Below are 7,325 nucleotides of genomic sequence, written 5' to 3'. Positions count from 1 at the left end.
TCACTTTGCTTATTCACTATAAATTTATGCACGATACAACATATTTTCACCGTTCTTGTACTACTATTTTTTTTTGTTGCTATCAAGTGTCAAATTTTTTTTATTCTCTCTAAAATGGATCTCAATTAGTATAATTATCAATGTTACTATAGTTATTTGCAAAACCAATCACTCCCTACTAGTAAAAATTCTCAAAATCCACTGCAATATATTATGTATCGACCACCCCATAGCAATGAAAATTTTCAAAATCTACCGCAATATGTTATGTGTCCACCACCACCTCCTATCAGTGAAAATTCTCAAAATCCACCATAGTATATTATGTATCCACCACCCCCACACATGTGGTATATGCATCCTTCATCCAATGTAGAACCACCTACTAGTGGTAGTTCTCAAAATCCACAAATTTATAGTCAACCATCAACTCCCACCAACTCAAACACGTGTTATAGGCTTTCTTTATCCAATATTGTGCTCCCTAGCAATGAAATTGAATCACCCGTCGGTGTAGATGGTATTCAACTAGATGAAGGAGATGAAAATTCAAGTGGAAAAAAAAGTCGTACCGCATTCTCGGTCACGGAAGATGTGATTCTCATCCGATCATGGTTGAATGTATCAAAGGATTCAATTATAGGAGTCGACCAAACATCAAAGCAATATTGGGCAAGGATAAAAAATGCATACAACAATGACGATATGCGTCAAAGCGGACAATTTTGTGAAAGAAGCTGGACTCAATTAAAATCTCGGTGGAACAAGATCCATCCTCTAGTTCAAAAGTTTAATGGGTGCTACAAACAAGCAGATAAACCTAGGAGAAGTGGAAGTTCAGAGAAGGATGTTTTGGCTGATGCTCATATGATTTACTCACAAGATACAGGTAAAAAATTTGAGGTTGAGCATGCTTGGTTGTTGTTGAAAGATCAATCAAAATTTGATGCAGAATTTATGTCAAAGTGTTAAAAAAGAACAAAGGTTTCTACTTCTGGAAATTACTCATCGTCTTCTAACCCAGAGACACCCATTGAAGTCGAAGAATATGATAGGCCATCACCAATGTCTCGCCCAATTGGACAAAAAGCAGCAAAAAGGAAAAGCAAAGGAAAAGAATGTCATAACACTCTCAATTTATCTAGCATAGAAAGTGTAATGAAGAACAAAAATATGAACACATCAAAACTTATTCAATTATAGGAGGCACAGGAAAAGCGTCTTCAAGAACAGGAACGACGTATGGAGTATGAAATCCTCATGAAGGATATTTCCAACATGTCTGAACAACAACGCAAAGACCATGAAAAGTATTGTGACCATATTAGGAAAAAACTAGGATATTAAATTTTTAGTTCTTATGCTAATGTTGTGTTTGATATTTAATTTTAGTAATGTAGGTATTTGTTGTGTCTTAAATTCAGAATTTAATGTTGTAAAACTAGTTGTTATGAAAATAGTTGTTATAAAATTGGTCGTTGCAAACTAGCCGTTGAAAAACTAGCCGTTGAAAACTAGCCGTTGAAAAACTAGCCGTTATTAATGAAGCTATATAAATGTTCAATGTTTCATTATTTTGACATATTCTCATACAATATTTCTCTCTTATTTCAAACACTTTGGTTACCATATAATGGATCCAACCATCGATTTAGATGAAGTTTTAGATCAAATGATAGATAAGGAATTGGAAGATAACAGCGATGAAGAAATCATTAGGTTGATACTTGAGAGCCAACAACAACTACATGGCAACACCACTAGCCGTAGCCAAAGAAGGAGAGTGGTACATCATAATCATGAAGAAGGTCATCATTGATTGTTCAATGACTATTTTTCAGAAAATCCTGTGTACACAGAGATTCAATTCCGAAGAAGGTTTCGTATGCAAAGGCATGTGTTTCTCCGAATTGTAAATGCACGCAGCAACCATGACGAATACTTTCAAATGAGGGTCGATGCACTACGTCGAAAAGGCTTATCTCCATTGCAGAAGTGCACAACTGCTATTCGTATATTGGCTTATGGATCACCTGCTAACAGTGTCGATGAATATGTTCGAATTGGTGAAACCACTGTAGTGGAATGCTTGAAGTGATTTGTATTAGGCATCTGCACCATATTTGGGAATGAATACTTGAGGAGACCAAATAATGAAGACATCGAACGCCTACTACAAATGGGAGCGGAACGTGGATTTCCAGGTATGTTAGGTTCCATTGATTGTATGCACTGGGAATGGAAAAATTGTCCAGTTGCTTGGAAAGGTCAATTTTGTCGAGGTGATCATCGCAACCCAACAATCATTCTTGAAGCCATGGCATCACAAGATTTATGGATTTGACATGCATTTTTTGGAACCGCCAGTTCAAATAATGACATTACTGTGTTAAATGGATCTAATGTGTTTGATGAAGTTTTGTTAGGACGTGCGCCCGCAGTGAAATTCATGGTGAATAAAACCCAATAAAATATGGGATACTTTTTAGCAGATGACATTTATCCAGACTTTGTCACATTTGTGAAGACCATCTCAATGCCACAAGGAGAAAAACGAAAATTATTTGCACAACGACTAGAATCGGCAAGAAAGGATGTAGAACGAGCGTTTGGAGTGCTCCAATCTCGATTCGCAATTATACGTGGTCCGTCACGTTTTTGGGATGATGGTAAAATGAAGAATATCATCTATGCATGCATCATATTGCATAACATGATTGTTGAGGACGAATGTGACACATATCAAAATAATATTGATTACGATAGTGTAGGTAATAGCACTTCAACATTTGAAGTATCTTTAGGTGCTCATCCTAGTATCATATCAACATACCTTTAGAGGAGAGCACAACTTCATGACAAACAAAAACACTGCCAACTTCAAGCAGATTTAGTTGAGTATATTTGGAAATGTTTTGGAAATGAAAATAAGAATTAATTTAATGTAATATTTTTTGTTTTTCATAATTATGTTTTTTATTTCAATGTCATTGTATTTAAATATTTATTATGTAAAAATGTATTTTTTATTGTTACACATTTCCTTTAAATATTATGTAATTTTTTATTTTTAATTTATATTTAATATTTTTTTCATTTATTCATATTTAATATTTGTATACATAAAAATTGAAAAATGAATTAATTATTTTATTGAAATAATAATTAAATTATAATAAAATGATTTAAATGTTTGGATTTCTTGCGGTTTTTTACATTGGAGTAAAATTCTATATAAGTTTCTTATGAATGACATGACATTGTGGGGACCACAAAAAATGATATAGGGACCATAAAGAGATGGTTAAGAAACCCATGAGTTTCTTGCATTGGAGATGCTCTTAGCACCTATGGTTTTGAGTCAGCACCACTCCTAGTTATTCCATGAAAGAGTATTTTACGTAACTCATACTCCACTTTATACTTAATAGGGGAGGACTCAGGTCCTGCCTGCCCCCTCTCTCACTCCGTTCTCGGATCTTTGGTTTTTTTTAGTGGATATCAAGATATTTCTATTAGCTTTAGTCTTTTAGGTTAGTTATGATTCTCAATTCGAAAACCAAATTTAGTATATGTTGCTAAATGGACTACATGGGTTCATTTTTTTAAATGGTATAATTTGGTCCCATTTAAAATAAATTTTGGTCTCATTTTTTAAAAATATTTAGAGGAGACAAAAGAAAAATAAGATCAGATTGAACCTATTTTAAAAAATAAAGAACCTAATTGAATTTTTTTTTAAATAAAAAAGACTCAATTGAACATAATAAATAAATTAAGGAGATCAAATTGAACTTTATAAAAATAAGATGACCAAATTAAATCTAAAAAATAAATTAGAGGACTAAAATATATAACAATTAAACCTACAAATTAAAAGGATAGAGTAGTAAAATTAGTATCAATTAATTTTTTGTTTTTCATTTATTATATTTACATACATTTAAAAAATATTATGGGGACAATACCTATTTTTTATGGGAAAAATAATTTATTATACATGTACAAATAAGAAAATAATTATTGTGGGGGCAATCTTAACACATGGATCCGCCATTGATTATAAATATGTTAAAAAATACATAAACGAATATTGATTTAATAGATAGGAGATTTTTTTTAAGCAAAAAGACTTATATTATATCAAAAGCAATATGTTTAGAAACACAAGGCATCACAAAGTCAAAGGACTAGAAAGTGGCATAACCAACACAAGCTCTTGCAAGAGTATAAGTTATTGTATTAGCTTGCTTCCTAACATAGTGATGCATTGCATTTTATTTCATGCTTAGCATATTTATTCATGTAAGTTTGCATTCATGTGTTAATTAGGCCTAGTTGCATGCTTATTTTCTTTAATTTTCACCACCTAAGACTTTTTGAGGTTTGTTTTGTGTTTTGGTCGTTATAAAGGTGAATTACTTGAGGACATGTTCATGAATGTTTGAGGTTCTACAATTGGAGTGACTAATATAGAGGAAGAGAATTTGAAACAATGTTTAATCTTGGATCAAGTAAAGGAAGGACCATAAGCAACTATGTTGGAAGATAAATGAAGAAAAGTGACAAAATTCAAAACTAGAAGATATATGTATGTGTAGTGACTTGAGGATATATTGAGTTCTAGACATCAAAGCAACATGAGATTGGTGCCAATATTTCAAGGATGAAATTATCTACAACTTTTGTGAAGACACCAAGTCAAGAATCTCACGTGCTGAATGTGAGTTTGGTTATGCAAGCGACACATGCTACAACACTTAGTTTCACATTTGTTTATTTTTGTGTTTTAATTGTAATGGCCTAGGATCTATTTTAGGTTTAAATAGACTTTTTAGAGTTTGTTTTGGTAAGTTTTCTACTGGGGGAGACCCTAAGGAGGAGTGACGTCACACGGATCAGGATTAAAGACGATTCATCTTTCTTTCTCTTCCTCAGTTTGGATGTTCTTATCTTATCTCTTGGTTTTGCTCTCTAGCTTTAGGTGTTTTCTTATTTTTCTTTAGGATTAGGGCTTATCCCTTGACTATTGTTTATGATAATCTATTTATTCGAGGTTCTCTTCTATTTTGATCAATGTTTGCATGATGTTAGACACTTTGGGATGAACTGAGAGTGGAACTTACGCATTGGAACCATGAGATGAGAGCTTAGGTTTTGATTCATGACGATAAGATTAATCACATGTGGGTGAAACGAATTAGTAAAGAGCATAAATAGTTCAATTTCCTACCTTGTTCTTTATGCCACGATGGATTTATTGACCATTACCACAAATTCCTAATAATATCCTTTGGATCCTTGGATAGTGGATACATGGTAGTTTCAAGAATATTATCAAACATAAAAAATAAGTATTGATTAAAAAAATTATTTCCATTGTGTATCAAAAGTGATGCCAACACATAATTGAAGATTGTACTTTTCAAACAGAGAAATGATTAAAGTAGACAAAGTCTCTTTTTATGAGAATTTAATAAAATCATTTACCCAACTTAAAAAGTAAAACTTATTGTTTTTTATTCACTAACTAATTGAGCACAATTTTTTTTACTTTAATATAAAAGTTTACAAAATATCAATACCTAAGATAGTAATGAATACCAAACAAAAAAAAATAGCAATGGGTGGAATAAGAAAGAAAGGACTCCACTATAGTGACTAACCAAATCTTACAACAAACTTTAAATATCAATATAGTCAATATATATTCTATATCAATAATATGATATATATATATATATATATATATATATATATATATATATATATATATATATATATATATGAGAGGATGGATTAAATTATATCAGGGTAACTTTGATAATTGTTACATTATTATTTTATAACTTTCAACTAAATAATGTTTTCTTAAAACTCATTATTGGATTAAAAGTTCCTTTCATATAAATCACATATGCAAAACTTCATATTAATCTAAAATCATTTGTTATCTCTTTCATATAAATTAAAATCAACATAATATAAACATTTCAAAATATACTAAAATGTGGATCATATGATTACCTTCTTGTTGTTCAATTTTGACAAAATTTGACACAAAGATCAATAAAATCGCATTCTATATCAAGTTATAAAATTGGTGTAATAGTATCAAAGCTACATCGGCACCTCCTCTATGTGTGTGTGTGTTTTATAAATTTGAGTGCAAATTTTAGTCGTTATAATTCTGATATACAAATGAGTCTATATATAGTTGATAACCAACTAGGGGTGAGCAATGACTGGGTTTGAGTTCAAAACACCCAATCCGCAGCAAATCGACCAAGAAAATACATGGTACGTAACCATCCGCTCAGTGTTTGGGTGTAGGCAGGTTCAATTAGAATTGACTGAGATAAATGTGGGTGGGTTGTTTCGGGTCATCTACTCTACAAGCAAGCTCACTATAAGCAGTGACACCAAATGAACCACCATATCATGGTGCGGTTGGATGGTGCTAGAATAGGTTGTGCAATCTTTTACATTTTATTTATTTAAATTCTTTTTGAGAAATTATTTTGAAATTCAAAAGCTTACCTGGAAATCATCTTTATTAATGTTAATTATTCAAACGGTCATATGGCCACCTTCTATCCTATAAATATGAGTCTCTCATGTTCAATTTTTCACACCGAGGAAAATCACTCTTCTCTTCCTTTTCATTTCTCTTCTATGTTTCTGGGTTCAAATTTTTGCCCTTGCTCATTTATATAGCATCAACACGTCTGAGAAGTTCCTATTGTATCGTGGGATACCACAAATACGTTCTTTAGAGCAATGCTCATACACACCTTAGGAAAACATTGTTCATGATCTTCAACATTGTTTCCAACAATCTAAAGGACTTAGCATGGCTGAAGATATGAATGTTGATACCACCACTCTAATGCAAACCCCATCAGTGCTGAATGCTACCTTTTCCAAGCCACTCCCGGACGTGTCTAAGATCAAGGTCTTTAATGGCCAAAATTTCCAACACCGGCAAGAACGCTTTAACATGCTGCTTGACATGTATGGGGTAGGTTTTTCCCTTACCACCAAAAAGCCATTTTCTGTTGATGTATTCAGCATGAAAGCCAATTAGAGTGGTTTTTCTACATGAAGAAGAACGTGCATGTAATGCAAACAACGATCACAAACATCAGACACAATCTTAAGTGAAGAGATTTATCCATTTAGAGACAACATATACTTGAAGATGAAGGCCTATAAATACCAAAAACTTTAAAGAAATGGGTTATGAATTTACGCGTAAACATTCAAATTCTTTCTATAAAAAGCTCTTGTATATTCTTGTAAAGTTTTAAAAAATTGTCAAAACA

At 32.1% G+C, this 7,325-nt stretch overlaps 1 pseudogene; it reads left to right on the top strand.

The window, feature by feature from the left end:
- Positions 1-1,633: 1,633 nt before the first annotated feature.
- LOC100782010 (uncharacterized) lies at positions 1,634-7,087 on the top strand (annotated as a pseudogene).
- Positions 7,088-7,325: the final 238 nt, after the last annotated feature.

This window comes from Glycine max, chromosome 17 (genome assembly GCF_000004515.6).
Source record: "Glycine max cultivar Williams 82 chromosome 17, Glycine_max_v4.0, whole genome shotgun sequence".
NCBI classification, from domain to species: Eukaryota; Viridiplantae; Streptophyta; class Magnoliopsida; order Fabales; family Fabaceae; genus Glycine; species Glycine max.
This window is presented reverse-complemented; position numbering and strand designations above follow the sequence as displayed.